Consider the following 20,592-nt stretch of genomic DNA (forward strand, 5'->3'; position numbering starts at 1 on the left):
CCTGGCACAGGATGAAAATCCAGCACTTGCTGGATGGGGGCCCAGCAGTGGGGACTCAGTCAAGGTAACCCAGCCATGGGGACCCAGCAAGGGGCGTTCACTGGGCATGGGGTCTTCCCGCCTCCTTTCCCCAAGAGAAGGCACTAATGGGCCTTCACCCTCCTTAGCAGCTTGCACTCCGGTCTACTCTATTCTAAAACTGCCTTGGCCACTTGGACGTTGGACAAAAAATCTCTCAGGAACAGCAGCAGTCAGCATGATGCGGCCGAGCACTAACCGCCAGTATCGTTGGGCCGAGGGCAGCAGGGCAGTAGGTTTCTAGACAGCTCTGCAGTGTGGTTGCTCTGACAGAAGCCAGGTGCGTCCTGGCTGGTGAAAAGTCTCTGAACTTGACAAGGCCCTCCAGCAATGGCTGGCTTCTCATCCACCTGGTGATGGTGCCCATTCTCAGTTGTGCCAAACAGCGAGGATTCCTTACACAGAATCAAGCAGGTGAACTTGAGGGTCCACGGGTGCCTGTTCCACATCCCATACACCCCAAACGCAGAGCCCTCCACGATCCCACCCACACCCTGGGGGCCGACTCTGGCTCTACTGTGGCAGATGCAGTGGCTCTTCTCAGGCCTCATGCAATGGTCGCACAGGACACTCGTCCACGTCCAGCTTCTTTGCTCCATGTTTACTCTGTGGGCATCCATGTGGCTGTTGCCTAGACGTTCACTCCCCCGCCACCCAGTGCTGGACATCAGATCCAGGGTCTCATGCATTCTCCGCAAGTGCTCGGCCGCTGAGCTAATGCTCTCTGTTATCGAGTGTCTTGCTTACCTTACTTCACGTTGACGTGAGTTTTGAAAAGCAAGCCGATGCTCTGTCCTGATCGCTTTCGTGTAGACCTGGTGAGAACCATGACTGCCCGCGGCCCCCCAGAGAAAGGCACTGCTGCAGAAGCGGGTTCCCGGAGGCTGAGGGTCAGACACACGAAGTCCCCAATAAGGGCAGAGTTTCCTACTGAAAGGAATCACAATGTGAAAGGTGATGGACGTCAGCCCGAGAACTCTCAGAAGCGGTGATGGAGCTGGAGAAGTGACAGGTGGCACTCTAGCGGCCTTGAGGGTGAAGAGGCGCTGATCTAGGGGCCAGAGCAGAGAAGCTGGAGGCACCGACGAGGTGAACCACCCGCCCTCCAGGAGCATCCTGGAGACTGGGCTGGGCTCAGGGCCCCCTGGTCCCTCACTCAGTGGCTTAGATTGGGACTGGCCCACAGCAGGACCTCTCTGAACTGAGCACATCTTTCCCCTGAAGAGATGAAGGCCCACCTTTGGGCAGACCTTGGCAGTCACACCAAGTCGGATCCATGAAGTGCCACCGCCTGGTGTGACAGGACACAGCTGCTTATTTACTTACTTTCAGCATGGCGGTCTCGGGCCCAGAGAACCTCACGCCCAGCCAGAGCAGCGGGCATCCCTGGGCCTGGCAGAGCTGGCGGAGGCAGCCTCCTCTGGATGAGACGTCTCCACGTCTCCACATCAGTCATCCTCGAATTCTCGCCACTCCAGGGCTGCGTGTTGCCTGGTAACGATTTTCACGGTTGCGTTAAGAGGCGCATTCTGAAAAGAGGACCGCTTAAAACCTGACAGCAATTGCAGGGAGGCGACGGCCGCCTTCACTCCAGAAGCCGGGGCACAGAGCATCTTCCTGTCCAGCTCGCATGTCGTTGTTATCTAAATCAGCTGCCCACGCCACCGGGCCAGCTTTGCGTCAGCGCGGATTCCACACCCCTGGCCTCTGGGTCTCTTCAGAGGAATGGCCGTCACTGATCTTTTATTTTTCAGTTGTAGATGGACACGGTACCTCTACTTATTTATTATTTATTTTTATGTGGTCTGAGGATGGAACCCAGGGCCTCACTAGCGCTAGGCAAGCGCTCACCACTGAGCCACAGCCCAGCCAGTCGCTGACTCTTGATGTCCCCTCGGCTAGGCTGCTGGTGCCCGGGGAGGCAGCTCCTCCCGTTGCAGAACGGCCTGGTGCAGAGCAGCCGTGCCCAGCTCCTTCCTGCAGGAGCTGCCCCTCGGCTACTGACCCCGCCCCACGGGGAGACAGCAAGCAGACGAGGACTGCTACCACCACTGTCCCAGTGAACCGAGATCCCGAAGAGCAAGGGCAGCACGTGCACCTTTGTTTCTCAGAGAGCCCAGTGAGGTCCGAGGCCCACAGAGCCTCCCTTAAGCCTCCCTCGGTCTTCTGACACGGAGGTGGCTCATGATCTCCAGGTGACCTCCACCCCTGGCCAGGGTGTTCCGACAGCACACCACGCTGGCAGAAAGACCTGAGTATGTCTGGGTCGATACCAAAGAATTCCCTCTCCAACTGCCCAGCTGCACAGAGCTCACTAGGGCCATGACAGACCCCGTAAGTGCACTGGACACAGGTGTTCACCAGCAGATCTTCCCAGTGCTTCTCATCCTCATGCTACTGACATTTTGACTGGACCAGCCTGGGCACTGAGGGACATTTGGCACCATCCCTGGCCTCTACCTCCTAAGGAGCTGGTAGCAGCCACCCAGCTGTGACAACTAAGATTGTCTCCAGACGTTCTCACATGTCCTAGGGAGGAGGACAACAGAGTCACCTGTAGCTGAGACCAGGGAACATGCTCCGATGTAGCCTCCGTGGGGGTTTAAGTAGCCACCATTCGGAAGTAACCGGTCCCAGCGGCTCCAGCGCTGCCTGAGCATACTGGTTCCCTCTGTGCTCGTCAGGGCTCCCATTCAGGCCTCCAAGAGGAAGGCGCGCCTGTCTCACTCGTGACCACAGCCACGCGCCCTCAGCAGCGCCGGCAGGTGAGAGGTGCTCAGTGGATATTCGTTAAGTGATAAGCACATCCTCAGTGCCCACTCCAGCCCCTGAGAGGTGCTGAGTGACCAGCTGGGAGGACGTTCCTGCCTGCGGTGGGGTGACTTACCATAAGACCACTGGCGGGGGTCCTAATGGCAAGTGGGGGCCAATAGCAGACACCAGGCTCAGCTTCTTTCAGGAAGGAGATTTGGTGGCGGGCCCGACTTCTGGGCCACATGAGCACGACAGGCATTGGACTTACCCTCCAGTCCCTGCTTTTAGCCTGGATTGGCCGCCATCATGCTGGCAGAGGGAACCCAGGGGCCGTCCACAGAGAGGCAGGCATCCTCCAGCAGTACTGCCCAGGTGCTGCACGGCAAGCAGAGCTGGGAGGGAGAGCAGGGGCCTCTCTGGTGGGGGCGGTTCTCTAGTGCCAGCCACTGGGCTGGCATTTGTGGCCCCGGAACAGAGGGAGGGAGCCATGTGGAGAAGGAGCTCCAGGTCTCGGCACCAGCCCAAAGCCTCTCCAGGTAGGTAAGCATCAACGGCAGGGGAAGCACTCTGAGAAGCTGGCAGAGAGCAGCCCTGGGAGGCTGAGGGTCCAACAGAGATGGGCAGAGGAGGCCCAGGGCTGGGGCACTGGAGCCTCACCCCGCCCCCAGTCGGCTGAGACCCTGCATGTTGGCACCTTCAGAGTGGAGCTGCTCTCTCCCACCACCCAGCCGACAAAGTCCCAGCACACTGAGGGACCGGGCACAGCTGCCCTGCCAGGAAGCCATCTGCCTTCCAGGACAAGCCTCACCTCTTCAGGGCACGTCCGCACAACCCAAGGCCATTGCACACTCCTCGTCTACAGCATTCAGCAAGAAACTACTTAGACACAGAAAGAGACAGAAAAGTGAAGCCCTCGGAGGGAATGAATTCAGTGGATTCTCAGAGATGATGCAACGTTGGAATCGTGAGACCAGGATTTTAAAACTGATATTACAAATATGCTGAGGCATTTAACTAAAAGTAGACATAATGGGTGTGCACAGGAGAAATGTCAGGGAGAAGTGGAAACTATCAAAGGGAAAGAGGCAATTTTATAATGGAGAAACACAATCTCCAAAATGAAATATTCACCAGATGTACTTAGCAGCAGAAGGGGCACTGGGAGAGAGAAAATACCAGCACCATTCAAGTCAAAGAGACTAAACTGTGGGAAATAAGGCTCAGAGGGAAAGGATGAAAATCGGAGCCTGACGGCTGTGGGACATGCCCACATCAGGTGCGGGAGGATCCCAGGGGAGACGAGTCTCGTCAGGAGAAATGCAGGAAAATGCTGGTCAAGGTTTCTCCAAATCTGAAGGAAAGCAAAAGCCAGTGGGTCCAAGATGCTCCGTGAGTCCACAGAGAGGAAGTTCACCCCCAGCCCACTTAGGCACGCCAACGTAAAGGGGGTGTCTTGGAGATGACCAACGAAGAAAGCAGAAAACCACCCCACACAGGAGCAAGGACGAGATGAGACGCAGCAGCTTCTCCCTGAACCCTACCCAAGATGGCGGCTGGTGAGAGGTGTCCTTAAGGCCCTGGGTGTGTGAGCGGCAGAAACAGGAGTATCATCACCCCAGAATTCTGCATCCAGAAAAATAGCCTTCAAAAGCAAAGACAGAACATTTAAAGACGTTTTGAGGTCACCCAACACGGAGTTTCTCAGCAGCAGAACCACGCTGCGGGGTGTTGGAGTAGCTGCCTGGGGCTGGGGAGGACAGCAGGGCGGAATCTCAGGTCTGAACAAATGAAGGGAGAGACCAGGTGGGCCACTACCCAGCTTATAAAGGAGGCTCTTGTTTATATCTTAACATTTTAAACAGACAATTGACTACTTACCCCAAAATACCAACAAGCTAGGCAGGTTCTGGAAGGGCCACAGTGTACCATGTATGACAACATCAGGAGGGACAGGCGTGGCCAGGAGAGAAGGGGCTTTGGCAGGCTGCTGGATTGTGTAGGACGTGACACAGCACTAACTTAAGGTAACCAGTAAGTCATGGTGAGCATCGGAATGCATGGCAAAATTAGACAGAGCAACTTAAGGTCGCTAAGGAGCCAGGGGGCAAGAAAACATGGAAAACTAAAACCCGAAGACACTTTAAGCCGACGGAGGGCCGGAAAGGGGAGGCAGAACCAGAACGGACGGCAAATCAGAAGCCCACGTGCAGCGGAGGTGCTCACACCACAGCAGCAAGCCGTCACCCCGGCCACGAGCGGCAGACTCACGGGCCGCGGGGCTCCTTCCCGAATACAAAACCCACCCCGCGTCCATAAGAGAGGAGCTCCGAGCTCAAAGGGGCATGCGAGGCTCATCAAAGGAGCAACGCCACCGCACTCCCCCGCCATGTTGCTTTGCTGGCCCATTTGGTTCTGTCGTTTCAAAGAAGCCTGCACAGGAATCCCTTGTTGGGAAATGACCTGTGCGATGTCTCTCAGTCTCCACGAGTCCACAGGGACACCCTGCAGGAACTCCACAGATGAATCGAGTTCTGAAAAGCTGCAGCGTCAGCTAGCAGATGAGTGGAGCGTGGTGCAGACGGATGCTGATCCCGAAGAGGACGGTGGGCCTGGAAGGGAGCAGGGCCGGGCCTGGCAGCCCCAAGTGCTGGCAGAGCTGAAGCCCAGTGTGAATCAGATTCCTAAACCACATTTCCTTCAAGAAAATGAGTAAGCAAAAGAACAGCTTCCTGCATCCCAAGAAGAGACGTCAAGAGGAGGGAGGGGGGCCTGCCTGGAGGCCACCAAGGAGCAGTTGGACCTGGGGCCTGTCAGAGAGTCAGCAGGACAGCAACTCAGCCTTCGTCACGTTGCTTCCAACAATTTCTCCCTCCCTCTTTCTTTCATTTATTTTGTTATCTTCAAGTTTTTAAATAAAACATTAAAATATGTTGGACGTCACTTCTGTTCATCCCTCTGTGCGATACTCCCACCTACCTGTCCTCTGCAGAGCAAACCGGTGTGACATTTCATTCATCCGTAGCCCACGCCTTTCAAGGGCAGGCATGTCGGGGTGCGCGTGTGCACGTGTGATAACTCATGCACCTGTGCCGGACCCCGCAGCTCTGCCCGCGACTCTGTGCATTCAGTGGGCACCCTGCTGTGCTCAGTCGAGTCCATTCTTGCTACTGCATTTGGGAATGCGTCGGGATCTCCCCACTGTCAGCACAAAAAGGCCGGGCAGGATGCAAACCTCGCGTGACATCTCTTCATTCAGGGGGATGAAGTGGTGCCGTGGACCCTCTCTCCTGCTGGAAAATGAGCCACTGAACAGAGAAAGGGACGGGGTTTCTATCGGTTATTTTGAGGGTGGTCTAGTGAGCATGTCAGCTTTGCTTAGTCAGGAACGCGGGCCTTCCGGCCGAGGTCTGTGGGCAGACCTACAAGGGTTTTGCTTTGGAGGAGATAATGCCTCCTGGAGACCGTTTCCTTCTAAGGGTGATAAAACATCCTCCTCACCTGCAACAGCGTCTGGGAAACGATCGTCTCGGGAGATGAAGGCTGTCAGTGCTCGGCCTTCAGTTTCACTTCCTTTCCTTTTTCAGGCCTCATTATTTTGGGGATTTCTCATTCTCCATATCCATCACATGCTACCTCCCTGTCACCACCAAACTGTCCTGCACAGTCTGACACACTGTCCAGGGGACAGCTGAGGACTTCCCTCCAGGGAGGGGCTGGAGTAGGGCTGCTGTTCTCCTGGCTGTGGGCAGATGACTCTCTAGCCTGCGGTGGCTATGAGGGACACTAGGCCAATCCTCGGCCGATTCCTGGCATGCGGGACCCTGCTCCGGTGCTTTGCGAGCCTCCTGCTCTGCCTCCCAGGACGTTTCCAGTCAGGGCAGCGGTGCAGGAGGCTGTCGGTGGCCCTCCGTCAGCACAGGCACTGCCCTTCTCTGTGACACAGGCGAAGACTGATGACCAGTCACTGTGGGGTCAGTGTTGGTGGAGGCTCAGGCCTGCTAAGGCTCCGGTGGCCCTGCTGTGATCAGGTAGTAATAACGTAATGGAGACGTAACAGACTCAAGCTGGAGCTCAGTGCCCTGCTCTGCCAGCTCTGGGCCTCTCCTGGTGCCTTCTCTCACTACCCCGGGGCAGCAGTAGAAGCATGGAAGCCAAACTCTGTGCAGGGTTGTCAGGTGGCACAGCCCAAGCCCTGTGGCCAGGGATACAAGAAGGGAGGACCCCAGAGAGAGCGAGGCCATTGACTGAATGCCGGGCCCAAGGCCTCCCAGGCCTGCCTCAGCCCCAGGAAGCCACGTTGCTACCTCTGACTTACAGTCACTCCCTGGACAAGGTGAGTGGGACAGAGTCTACTGTGTCCTCTGTCCTCAGCAAAGGCACTGGAGCACCATTTCACCTTACCAGGGGTCTGTGCAATGCAGCCCTGGACACCTTCACTGACTGGCCAGTGCAAGGTCACTGGTGCCCGGAGGGAACAGCACATGATGCGGGAGCCTCTGTCCCCCGCGCAGCCCTGCCTCACAGTCCGAGACCAGCAGCAGCCTCCGAATGCGAGCGTGGCTCCCCTGCTCCCAGGGACGACACCCCACCGTCCCCCAGCCCCCTGCATCTAACACCCCACAACATGTCTCCCATTCCCTAAGCACCCAGGGTTTCGAGCCAGCGGAGAGGGAAGCTAGACCAGGACCCGTGTGTGGTCGTGGGCAGCTGCAGGGCTCTGCCTCCAACCGATCCTCCTCTACTCAGCTGCCCCTGGCCTTAGCAGGCACCTCCCACTCCTGTCCCCTCGGTCTCTTGGCAGGTTGAGAGGGAAGGGACCCCAGAACTAATGAAATGTTCCAGCAAGAGAGAAAATTATCTCCCTCTCCCACTTGTCCAAACTGTTTACAGCAAGCCATTGGGTCAATTGCAGCTGACTTCAGCAGCTCTGCCGGGCGTGCGGACTCTGCCACCTGGAAGAGAGTGCTAGGAGGGAGTCCCCTGAGACTTCACAGTGCTGTTTTCCTCTCTTCTGAGTTTGAAAGTGTTTTTCCCAGGAAGTTGGTAGTAATACTATTAGAACATAGGGATTCCCTGTCTGTACATCTAAATTCCCCAAATATTCATGTCCAAAGTGCTAGAGAAGCACCAAGCTCCAGACTTCTGAGAAAGGATGCTGCGTGCAGCAGTCACACGGCAAGCTCAGCCCAGCAGGTGAGGGCTGGGGCCAGGTGGGTGCAGGAGAGGCAGGAGCGTGGGAAATGGCCTCCCGGGGACACCTTCAGACTGACCCGCACAGAGCTGACTCTTGTACCCTGCGAGGGCCCACACCCGGACTGCACACAGGGACCCCGCGTTGTCCACCACATCTGGAGAAGCACCAGGTGAGTGCAGGGACACCTCTTCAGGTGGTTTCCTCACAGCGTGACTTACATCCCGGAAGCTCACCTGTTTCCAGTCGAGATTCAGTGGCTTGTGGTGACTGTGCAGCTGAGCACACATTTGCCATTTCCCTCCCCGGGAGAAATGCTCAGGCCCTCAGGGTGGTTCTCAAAGCCATGCAGCGGGTCCTGCACTGCCAGGGCATCGGCTGAGGACTTGCCCGCTCCCTTCCCAGATTTCACAAGGAAAAGCAGATTCCTGCGTTTGGGGAAAGCCGATCACACCTGTTCTGCAGCCCAGCCAGGAATCACTGCGGTTTTACATACAAGAACAGTAACGCCCGCCGCTTCTCTCTGCGTCTGCCCAGCCAGCCTCAGGAGGACTCTGCCTGCCTTGATCCTCTGGGGCCTCAGGTGAAGACCTCCTGCCTCCCCAGGCAGACTTCCCTGCCAGGCCAGCTCAGCAGCGGCTCCAGGGGTCCTCTCCCCACCTCAGCTCACTCAAGTCTCGGCATTGTGGCAAAACCAGAAGTCATCCTGGGGGTACGCGGCTGCTATGGAGAGAGATACCAGAGCCCGGGTGTGGAAGGTTCTTCCAGAGCATGCCATTCTTAGAAACCCTACTTCCTGCAAGATTTCCCAAACCTGAAAGGGACCAAAATCTCGTCTATGACATTGATCACAACTCTGATATAGGACGCCTCCATCAACACAGAGCCACTTTGGGGTCAGCGGTAATGGAGTGAACACCCAACCTCCCCTCAGTGCCCCCAGGTGACTCTTCTGTATGATGACTGAGACTGTGGCATGGGACAGACAGGACTCAGGTGTTGGCAAACCTGTCGCCTCAGCATCAACGGTAGTTATTATCAACCTCGTCAGTATTATTAACTTGAAGTAACTCCCTTTAATTTTTGGTTTCTGGAACATGGTGCTCAACCACCTGCTGTGGAACCCCTGGCTCAGCACAGCTGCAGAGGCAGGGAGCGGAAGGGGTCTGCGGTACGGTCTTCCCAGGAGGGCAGCTCTGGCCTTGGCCTCGCCTACCCAGCCGGTGAGCTCGCCTTCCTGCCTGGGGCCTGCTACCCCAGCTCAGTGCTCCATTCTGCAGCACGTTCCCCCAGCCCGGAAAGGAGGCTCCAATACACCTGCGTGGGCCGCCCTTCTGGCTGTGGCCCATCAGGAACCCCAGGCTGAACATGGGCTTCAAAGGCCATCTTTCCGAGGCAGTTCTCTCTGTCCATCATTCTCTGTGGGATGGCTCTTTCCTATTTCAGAGAATTAATTATCTGAAATTGCCAGAAATAACCTCAAATCTCACAGCAGTTGCCCCTACCCATTAGTGAGAGAGTGCCGGCGACCTCCCTCTCCCGAATGACAGGGCTGTGAGGTCAAGGATGGCGAGAGCGGCAGAGCCATTTGCTGTAGCAGCACGAACACACTTTGTAGATAATTGTATAATTTTCCAAGTATTCCTGGGGATTCACTCCAGCTGTCCAGTCTTATAAGTGATCTTTGACAATAGAAAATTGTGGGTAATTCTGTTGTTTGGGTACTGTTTCTATAGTAATAAGAGGAATTATTAATAAATGGAGAAAGTTGTGCTAGGAGTTTCAGTCAATAAATAACCTTAATTTTTTTCTTCTGAAGAATGTGCCTCACAATAGAGATCTAGAACAGAAAGAAGGAAGTAAAGGACATCACAGTGTCCTTTTTCTGGTGCACCTTGGGGGTAAGACAGTGTTTTCAAAGTGGCCGAGTTCAGGGGAAATGCCAGCCTGCAGGGCTGCCTTCCTAGTGGCAATCCCAAGTGCCAGGAGCTAGGGCATTTCCCCAGGAGGAGGTGGAGCTCACCAACATGCTTCACAAACAAGCATCCCTGTCCCATCATTTTCTGTCACTCTCACAGGTCCTACACCTGTAGAGCTCAGCAGATCACAGAGTTGGAAGAATGCAAAGAGCATCTTTGCAGGGTCATCCTTTCTCCGGTTTGCAAATGACCAGGTGCATCTGGGTCCCCAAATCACTGGATGTCCAGAGGCCAACAATCAGTCTTATTTGTTCTAGTTGGCTAAGCAAGAAGAGAATCCACTGGATGATCCCCTACGTATTTATTGAAACTTGCCAGGTGCTGGGCAGTGTGCCTTAGACTGGGGATGTGACATCCAACATGGCGGCCCACACGCAGAGTAGAACTGTGTGGAGCTTGCCCACCAGTGAGGCTTGGGGCGGGAGCTTCAATAGCATGACAGGGGTCCAGTAAAAATGTAGGTTCCCCTGGAAGCCCAGTTTAAAGTGAAGATTCAAGTACAAGCAGCCTATTTGAGAGGGAATCCCAGGAAACTCCAGCAGGGGAGTGGAGAAGGGAAGCAGCAGAGGAAGGAAGACACGGATATGTCCAGTCATCACTGCAGCCAACTGAAGTTCACCCAGCAGCGCCCAGGAGCCCATGGAGAACAAGTGCCTCAGGGTTGTGTCACCGAGGGAGGAGGGTGCTGGGGTGTAACAAAGGAGCCTCTGGATGGGTTGATGGAAGGCTGCTCCTGGTGGCATTCGTTCTGTTTGCCTTGGGCTTGGTGGACACCATGGAGTGAGGAACAGAGAAGACTACGTAGCCAGAGAAAGCCCTGGACAAAGACACAGACGCCAGCAAAGACACGTCTGGGCACAGCACCTGCATCCTCTGTGGTCAGCATGGTGGGGAAAGTGACATGGGAACCCACCAGAATAGGCTCCTGGTGGAAGGAAGTGAGGTCGACACTGAGCCCAGAGAGATGGAGGAGCTTTGCAGAGGAGGAGATGGGCATATGTGTTGGGCTCAGGGAAGTAAGAGTGATTTCAGAGACCCACAGGAAGTTCAGTCTTACTGGGCCACCGTGAGAGGGCAGGAGGGAAACCATGCTGGGAGGAAAACGAGGTCAGGTAACTGGATGGTGTGTGACCGTTTGCAACCATGACCTCACGTGCTCCGTTACCTGCTTGGAGAGCTCCTGTGCATGCTGCCTGAAGAGCAACTGGCGTGACGGAGGGGACAGGCGACGCTCCAGACTCAAGCGGAGAAGAGAGGATGGACGCCTAGGCTGGCGCAGCAGTGGGCCGTAGAGAGGAGGCTGGTCAGGAGGGAGAGTCAGAACCAACGACAGTGCCTCCTACTGAGCTGGGGAGACACCAGGCTAGACTTTGAAGTGGCCAAAGCCCAGCACCGTTTGGGAAGACGAGGTATGGCCCACCAACCAAGGCAGTCGGATTGTTGTCGGGCGGGAGGCTCAGGGAGAATGAGGTGTCTGCCTCCTGCCCGCTGCCCCTCTCTGCTCTGGGAGGGGGAACCCTGGAGTCACGAGACTGGACGTCTCCACCTTCCTCAGGCAGGTCCTCCTGGATGCCGAGGCTGAGCCATGCACCCTCCTGCCTGGTGTCTCTGACTCTCTGAGGCAGCTCCCTGCGAGTCTGCGCCCAGCTCAGCCCCTGGTGCCAGGTGGGTTAACGAGTGCCTCAGCACTTGTTCTGAACAGCCTGCTGCTTCTCTCTCTGCAGCTCCGCTCTTCGCTGCAGAAGCTCAAGCTTCCAGGCGCCGAGGGCAAGCCTGCCCAGACTCCACTGGGTTGGTACTGGGTGCAGCTGTTGGAGAGCAAGCCCCGTGCTCCCCTGAGACCACCTGACCGCTCGATGGTTTGGCCAGGAATTGACACTTAGCTCACAAATTTCACCACATCATTCCTGAACTGTTTGGTGGGAAACAAAGGCCCCTCCCGCCAACAAGCCCGTAAGATGCCACCAAGGGCCTTTGTCACAGAGGTGACCCTGGGGGGTTCACTTTCTAACCCACAGATATCAGCCTCAGACTCCATGGCATCCCTGAGTCGGGGTGCTGGGGCTGTGTGACCACCACGTGTGGCATTTGCCAAATGTGCCCACGCCGGCCCCTCTCAGTGAGTTTAAGCCGGGGATGCACGTGTCCCTCAGCCCTCAGACAGGAGGAGGTGCCGCGCCAGCCCCACGTGTCCCTGCAGAGGTCAGGGCTTCCATGGGCTCTCAGACATGAGCCACCACACCTGCCTCTTGGGCTGTGTGGATGACAGTCCCGTTTTCACTGAGGTCCCCGCCGGGGCTGCAGTGCTGGGGCCTCCGCGGTGCTCGGCACCAGGTCAGCCTGCAGGTTCTAGGGAAAGTCCGCACTCACAGACGGAGGCTGTGCCCCCAGCCGTGACCTCCGCACGTGAACACACGGGGACTGCGCAGCCGCGGCTCTCCACACGCAGCCTTGAGGGGGCTGGCTGTCTGTCTCCTCGGCCCCATTTACTCTGATGCTTCAGGAATCTGGCTAAATATGGCTTTGGGACCTGCAGCATCCTCGACGTCCTCTTGAACCAGCAAGGCAGGATCCAAGCGGACCCCAGGCCGTCAGCACTGTGCTCTGCGTGCCCGGAGCTCAGCCCTAGGTGGCCTCCATCAGTGTAGAGGCCCAGCTGTCGTCTCCCCCAGCTTCACACACCTGCTCCTCACCTGGCAGAGGAAGCGCCAGCTACAGACAGGGGCCCCTCTGAGCCAAAGAACGAGTCCCTTTCTGGACCACGTGAGCTTGACTTTAGGACCCCAGGGGTCTGAAGGTCACTGCCCTTCTCCCCATCTGGTGGCCATGCTCTCCCACCAGGGCGGGGAGCAGTGTCTGGCCATTCTGTAGGTTTTGGGTGGAAGTGGACTTGGGGACAGGCTTGCTGATAATGGCCCTTCTGCCCGACATGGGGGTGACCACATCAGCTATGGTCCTGGCCCTGACTTGCCTTATTCTCTGCGAACCTGGAAAGCAGGAATTCATTCCGTACATTTTTCATGCTAGTCCAGCTCGTCAGAGTCCGGCTTCTCGCTCTCGGCCTCTTGTCCCCGCTTTGTGCCTCAGCCTGCTCAGCGCCCCTCGGGGACTATGACGCCCGTGGCTCAGGGCTTCCTCCCTCTGCAGTCAGCACTCAAGCCCTGCCAGCAACTCGAGACCTTCAAGTAAAGGTGGCTCCTCTGCCTGCCAAGGACCACTCGCCACTGTGCGAAGCCATCGTGCCCGGCGACCTGTGGTGTTGGAGTGCCACTGACAAAGTGGCCATGGAGACAGCACACGGGCATCTGATGCCAACGCGGTTCCCGAAATGGCTCCTCCAGTGGAAGGGCAGCTTGACTCTCCGTCCCCTAGTGGCACCTTTGTGCCAACGTCCACCTACACCAGTCTTCAGCTAGCCTTACAGCAGAGGGGCAGAGGCGGGGTGGGCACGGGGCTGGGGGATGTTCTCAGGCACAGTTTGCAGAAAGAACTGCATCCCTCTCTGGAGCCATAACTGAGGGCGTTGGTGACTCCTGCTGCCAACACATCAATCAATTTGGTGGTTTTGGAAAACCAGGGTGCATGCTGGGTATGCCATCCACTCTCACAATGTGACATTCAGAGGAGGGAAAGTGTGAGCCGGGGGGCCTGGGCTGGGCCTTACTCAGTGACCCGAACCTAGGCCATCTCACCTCAGAACACAGAAACCCCCAGAGAGAGGAAGGGAGCAGCCAGGCCTGGTCCTCCTCTGGGAAGGTCTCCAGCTGTGCCCTTGCTGACCGCCCACCTGTCTCAGCCCACCATGTGCTCCTCAGTGGAACAGAGTGAAGCTGGCCAACACCAACAGTCGCTTGGTCTGATGTCAGGTGAAGAAGAAGACCACAAGGCAGCTGCCAACACTGGAGAAGCCCAGGAAATCACGGGGGAGGGGGGAGAGCAAGACCCCAGGCTCCTGCAGGACTCAGCATCCTCTCTGTCCCTAAGGCAGGCTGGTGGCTTTCTGTGCTGGGGCCCCAGAGTGTCTCCTTGGGTTCTTATCAGAAATTTGCCTTTTCTCCTGAGCCTCTTTCAGATGAAAGGTCCCAAACTGAAGGACCCACTTGATGACATAAGCTGGTGTCCTGTGGCCAGGTGTCCAACCCTGAGGCTCACTCCACAGTGTCAACCCTGAGAAGCAGCCTGCCAAGCAAATCCGTCTTTTCAGAGAACCTCTCTCCTTGAGCCTTGGGGTCAAAGTACTTGGACCCAAGTGTTCCTCTGATTGTCCTCCCCCAGGACTGGCAAACATGAGCCCCCAACACCACACAGCCAGGTCAAGCAGCCAGCACCAGAGCGCAGTCTGTGCTCTCAGAGACAGTTCTGCAGTCCCCTAGAGCAGGACCCGGACTGCCTCCATCTCCCCACCTGCTGGTGGGAGGACAGAGGGAAGAGCCCCTATGGTGTCCTGCAAGGCCACACTCAAGAGCACCGTGCAACACTGACCAGCCTCTTCCCAAAGGGCCCTGGGCTCTGGGTCCCACCAGGCGACCCCTCCACCATGCCCTGTCGCTGCTGCAACCCAGCCTGAACTTTGGGCTTAGCCCCAGGCCCCAGGGCTGTGCAAACACCCGAAGGACACAAGGACAGCAGTATGCAGGAGATCAGTGCCATCTGGACACAGTTGCCTGGAGAGAAGAGTGCCCAGAGGCCTGTGAGTTCACAGACAAGCCATCAGCACACAGAGACCAGCCTTGCCCACCACCTGTGTCCCAGGCAACCCAGCACAGTGCTGGTCAGGGCTGCAGATGACTCTGGCAAAGACCCCTCCCACCACCTTGTCCTGCCCTGAGATAGCACTGTCCCAGAACGAAGTCTGGGTCCTTGTTTCCAATCCTGTCTCCTCTTGCCAAGACGTCCTTCCCCGAGCTGCCCTCCTGGCCTCCCTGAACTTGCTGTGTGGGCAGGGGAGAGGCCAGAGGCAGCTGGCCCGACCTGTGCAGACGACACCTGCCTGCGCTACTGGGCCCCTGCCCTGGGAGAAGCGGTGGGAGGAGTGAAGAGCAGACAGGAGTGGTCTCGAGGAAAACCCTGACATGTAATATCGCCATGATCGCAGGTGTTTCCTGACTCTGATCTAAGGGACACGTTCATTTCTTTTTTCTTACCAGTTCTGGTTCTTCTTAATGGAGCCATTGCCTTGCACAAAATTGGGTCCTCCTTGGATTAATATCTTTGAAAATTAAGTTGATTTATAACCAATTTTCTCCTCATTTAAACAGCGACCCGCCAGGGTTCCTCTGGGGAACCAGCGAGATCCGGGAAATGATGTGTTGCGGGAGGTGCTCAGTGAAGTGGAATCTTGGCAGATGGACGTGTGGCCGGGCCTTCGGAGTGCCTGAGGACCTCCTGGCTCACACGCCTTCCTCAGCTGGGGGCCTGCGCGCACCCTGTGGGCCTCGGGAAGCACCCCTCTGATGGCCCGTCTTCTACAGGAACCGTGCGTGGGTCTCTGCCCAGTCCTCAGCCACACAGGCCACAGTGGGCAGATGGCCCAGGACATCAGGGGAGCCTGAGACCCATGGCACCCCACCTGGGAACGCTGCAGTGACAGAAGCCACCCTCTCCACGTAGGCATGGGTGGAAGGAGGGCTGAGATTAGGATGGTCCACCCAAGGCTGCCAGAGATGCGGGAAAACAAGGCCCAGCCCACTGGGGAAGCGCTGTGTCTGGACAGGTCAGGGTCACTCGTGGTATGTTGGCTGCATGCACACGTGTGTCCCTGTGACGGGGACAGACAACAGGCAGTTGTGGGGCCTATCACAGTGCAATGGCACTGAGCAAGGGCAGGCACTGCTGGGTGAGTCTCTGCCCCAGGCTCTGGCTTGGGCCTGTGTGGTCAGCTGCCCCTCACAGTGACTCAGAGGCTGACCCTTCATGACCCCAAGTCCACAGATAAGGACACCGAAGCCTGGAGGGAGCCAGCGGCCTTCCGGGGCATCATGCCAGTTGGGTGTCACCTGGTTTTTGTTTGTTTGTTTGTTTGTTTCCTTTCTGTGGAACGTGGTTTTAAAGCCAGCTCACCTACAGCTTATCCAGTCTTCACTGTCCACAAGTCCCAAGGGGGGACGAAGTTCTCTTGCTCTTGTTCGTGAGGTATCGCTGTCCCTGGAGCCACAGAGTGCCCATAAACACCTGCTTAATGAGTGAGGGCGCACTCTCACCCCCGCCGGGGGACCTGAGGTGGAGTGCTCGGGCCCGAGGACTTCTCCCAGCCCAAGCACTGACTCCTGGGAGGGTTCCAGCCCGCTGCCACTCTTCGCCGTTAAGATGTCCCTGATCGTCGTCTGCACCACCTTGCATTTCACCACCTTCCCTGGCCCAACCCAGCCTCAGCACAGCTCTGCAAGGCAAGTGCCTGGCTCTCGATGGCCCCCGGTCTCCGTGACAGTGACCCTCTTGTTCCAGAGGAGCTCTGGCGGAGTGCAGCTCAGCCCAGAAGCAAGCTGGAGCCAGACAGCCCGGCCCGCAGGTATCGACCAACACTTCAGCAGGACAGACTCGCCAGCACCAGTCCCTCTGAGCCCCGCTCAGCCCCAGCCTGGTACTCAAAAGGAAAGTGCACTTTGGAAATGATGTTGATCCACATGATTTTGTTTCTTTGCAGCTCCACTTCCAGAGATGTAGTCTCAAAGTTCATTTTAATAATAACAAGAGTAATTAAAAATTAATATTAGCAGCTCTCACTTACAGAGCGCAAGCGGCCCGCAGGGACTCTCCCACGGGCTTGGCCGGCACCACTGCTCTGAATCTTTATGAACTGCCTCCTGTTTTTATTCTCCTTTTCAAAGGCAGGAAACTAGCACTTCGAGACTTTAAGGAAGTTGCACTTTTCTTTCCAGACCCGGTTGAGAAATGGCTCCTCCTGGATTCTCTAGCGGCTGGCTCCTCGGGTTTCCAGCACTGTGCTTCCCACCAGGAGCTCATGCCAGGCAGCCACCCTGCACTTATCTGCCCACACAGTTGGAGTTCCCTGGTGCCAGCGTCCCCCTCTCCAAACCCTGACTGGGATTTGAGAGCTGTCCCTGCCCAAAGACCCAGCTCTGGATAAGGGAGGGGGGACAGCAACCTGCCCACGTTGAACGGACTGGACACCAGTGCTTCCTGGCCCGGTCAAGGTCCAGCACCTAGTCATGCCTGTGGCCTGCTGGGCTCGAGGCCCCCCGCTTGCCTTCTCAGTCCCTCAGGACTAAGCTCCTGCTGGGCCCCTGCCCTGAACATAGGAGGTGACCCAAAACCCCATTTGCTAAGAGGCTTCCTCGTAGGCGCTCCCACAGAGTCGTGATTGCAAGGCCCAGCTCCCTTTTTAGGTGACTTTGGAGAAAGAATGAAGCATCCCTGGACATTTGGTCTCCTGCTGATGCAGGTGACGGTACCAACCCACAAGGGCAGTTGGAGGACCCGTCAGAGCAAGCTGGGATTCCCTGCAAGCTCCCAGTCAATATTTAAAGAGGAGAAGTCTGTTGCCGTGGTGCACGCCTGTAATCCCAGCAACTCGGGAGGCTGAGGCAGGAGGATCAAAGTTCCAGGACAGCCTGAGCAACTGAGCAAGACCCTGCCTCAAAATAAAACATAAAAATGGCTGGGGATATGGCTCAGTGGTTAAGCACCCCTGGGTTCAATCCCCAGTTCCAAAAAAAAAAAAAAAAAAAAAAAAAAAAAAAATATATATATATATATATATATATATATATATATATATAAAGAAGATGAAAAAGAGGCCCTCCGACCTCCTCCTAGGTCCTGCCCACAGTCTCCGGAGTCCCGTCCTCATGTGTGCTGCTCTGTGAGCGAGTGGCATTTGCCCTCCCTGGCTGGCTCCCACCTGAACACCAGCGGCCTCAGGCGACCCTAAGCAGGATGAGCAGCCCAGCACGGGCCTCCAGAGGTTCCACCAGCTCTCCATTCACAGCTCAGCAAGCTGGGCTAGGGACGCACCCCTTCAGGGCTGTCCCCACACTGGGGCCTATAGCAACATGTGTAAGTGCTCGGTGGTCAGTGGCCAGGAAAGAGACTCCCTGGCCTGACAGGTCCGCAGCCTCTGGTGGTGTCTCACAACCCTCTCTCAAGAGGAAGGTCCCTGCTGTAGCCCTTGCCAGCTTCCATGGTGGAGGTTCTCCCAAGGTCAACGTCAAGCTACCCACGTGACTTCGGGCAGTGACATCACAGAGCGTCTTACGCTGAGGGTCGGAGCGGTGCCTCCAGAGCACACGGATCATAAAGGGAGGTGAGAAACCAGGAAGCCGCGTGTTTCGAGCATTTGTGGCCTTTCTTTTCAACATGGTTCAACAGTGATCTCATACGATTTGTTGTCGACAATATTTAACAACCAGCACACGCGTTTCCTGAAGAGGCGGCATTCAGCTCTGCACACCTTCCAGGCCCAGCACAGCCCAGACCCGGCCCTCGCACCTCTGGCTAATCTATTCCAGCTGCCCCCCAGGTGGACAACCACACTCCGCCCAGGGCCGTCCAGCTGCGATGTCCCTGCTTCTCAGCATCCAGTCCCACCTGTCTTCACCAGGACCACCTCCTCTGTGTCACACCCCTGGAGACAGTCACAAAAGAATGTGCTGGTGACCAGCCTGGGCCCGGAAGTCAGGCAGAGTCCTCCTCCATCCCTCTGGCCAGCATCTTACCTCCCCAGCATCCACAGCTCATCAGGATAGGGGAAGGAGAAGTGTGTCCCACGACTGGCAAACGGTTCCCTTCAGGCAGAGCTACTTGGCCTGGCTCTTGTCCCCCAATAAATGCTCCATAAAACATCCTCATGGGCAGTTGGTGCCAGGTTCTGACCACTGCAAAGGGTAGAGCAAGCCTGCTTCTTTCCCTTCCTGTTGACATGGCGACCAGCAGCTCTGTGGTTGCAGCGTGAGTGGCCAGAGCCCTCCTCCAGCCCCTCCGCATGCCCCCTCCTCCTGGCCACAGCCACTTGGGCCACTGGACACTCTCACAGTGGGCTCCTGTGTCCTGTTCTCAGTTTTTCTAGGCTCATGACCTGTTTTCCCTACCCTACTCCCTGGGTCAGCAGCTTCTCAGCAGTCCCACAACCCAAATGATGAGGACACAGGATGGGGTGGCCACCAGGGTCTGCCTACTGGCTGGCCTTCTCTCAGCAACATGCCACCCCATGCTGGCTGCATACCAGCATCACTGAAGGCTGAGAACCGACTGTGGCATACGCTGACCCACATTCTTCTGAGGTCCTAGTATTTGTCCTCTGCAGTGTGTGGTGTCCATTGGCCCCTCATGCCTGCTCTTGAAGCAGGACCCAGGATGCTCCAAGCCCTGGACATGCTTTGAATCGTATGCGGGGCTGCGGCGAAGGGGCTGGTTCACACACGGAGCACAGCAAGCCTCTCAGCCAGCCTGCACTTGCTACCTGGGGAGATAATGCACACCTTTAAGAAGGTCCTTAATGAGAATGTTCAGGATACCAGGCTCAGCCCAGGAGCTGCAGGAAAGCACTTCCCAGCATAGCGCACCCTGCCCTGGGCTGCAGCAGCAAGGCCCAGGCTGAGACAGGCACGTCCAGGAGTCCACCTTTGCCTGGGAGGGCAGCAGTGCACAGGGAAAGCACTTTGCCCCATAGACCTTATTAAATTTTGATCTGGGCATAAGAAAGATTTCGAAAGCCCTGGAGTCTGGCTCCCATTGAAGACTCTGATCTCATTCTCAGGATACATCCTAATCAACTTGTATTTTCTGAGCAGCTACTATGTGCCCAGCAAAGGCACCCTGCGAGCGTCAGCTACGTAGCAAACACGCCAGTGGAGTCTCTGCTGCTTTGGGTCCCGTGCTTCTGGGAAAGACAACCCAGCGGTGCATAGCCTGTCTTGGGGCAAAACAAGCACAGAAAATCATGGAGCAGAGTTCATTCTCTTACAGTTCTAGAGGCCCAAAGTCCAACACCAAGGTGCCGACAGGGCTGCATCCTCTGGCGGCTCAGGGAAGACCACCTCAGGCTTTTTGCAGTTTCTCTTGGCTCCTGACCTCCCTTGTGCAGAGGCCCTTCCTCCACCTTCAGAGCCAGCTGTGCGGGGTCTTTGAATCTTTCTGGCTCTAACCCTGCTTCCCTCCTGGTGGGCCTATGTGTTTGCGTTGGGTCCACTGTGGTCTGAGTATGAGTGTCCCCTGAAGAGCCACGAGATAATGCAGGAACGTCCAGAGGTGACGTGATTGGAGACCTCGCTGGTGGCTAATCCACTCAGTGGATTATAATGTGAACGGATGACCGGGTGGCCACTGTAGGCAGCAGGGTGAGGCTGGAGGTCCCTGGGGCGTGCCCTTATGGATTCATGCTTTGTCCCCAGTTCCCTGCTCCATCTCTGCTTCCTGGTCACCATGAGGAGCAGCTTCCCTCCACTACACCCTCCAGCCAGGATGCTCTGCCTCACCTCGGCCCAGCAATGAACTCACTGACCACAGATGGGACCTCTGAAGCCAGGATCCCAGAGTAAATTTATCCTCCTCCAAGTTGTTCTTGGCAGGTATTTTGGTCACAGAGACACGATGACTAATACAGGACCCAGCTCATGATCCGGGACCCCACTT

Source organism: Sciurus vulgaris, assembly GCF_902686455.1.
Source record: "Sciurus vulgaris genome assembly, chromosome: 2".
Classification (NCBI taxonomy): domain Eukaryota; kingdom Metazoa; phylum Chordata; class Mammalia; order Rodentia; family Sciuridae; genus Sciurus; species Sciurus vulgaris.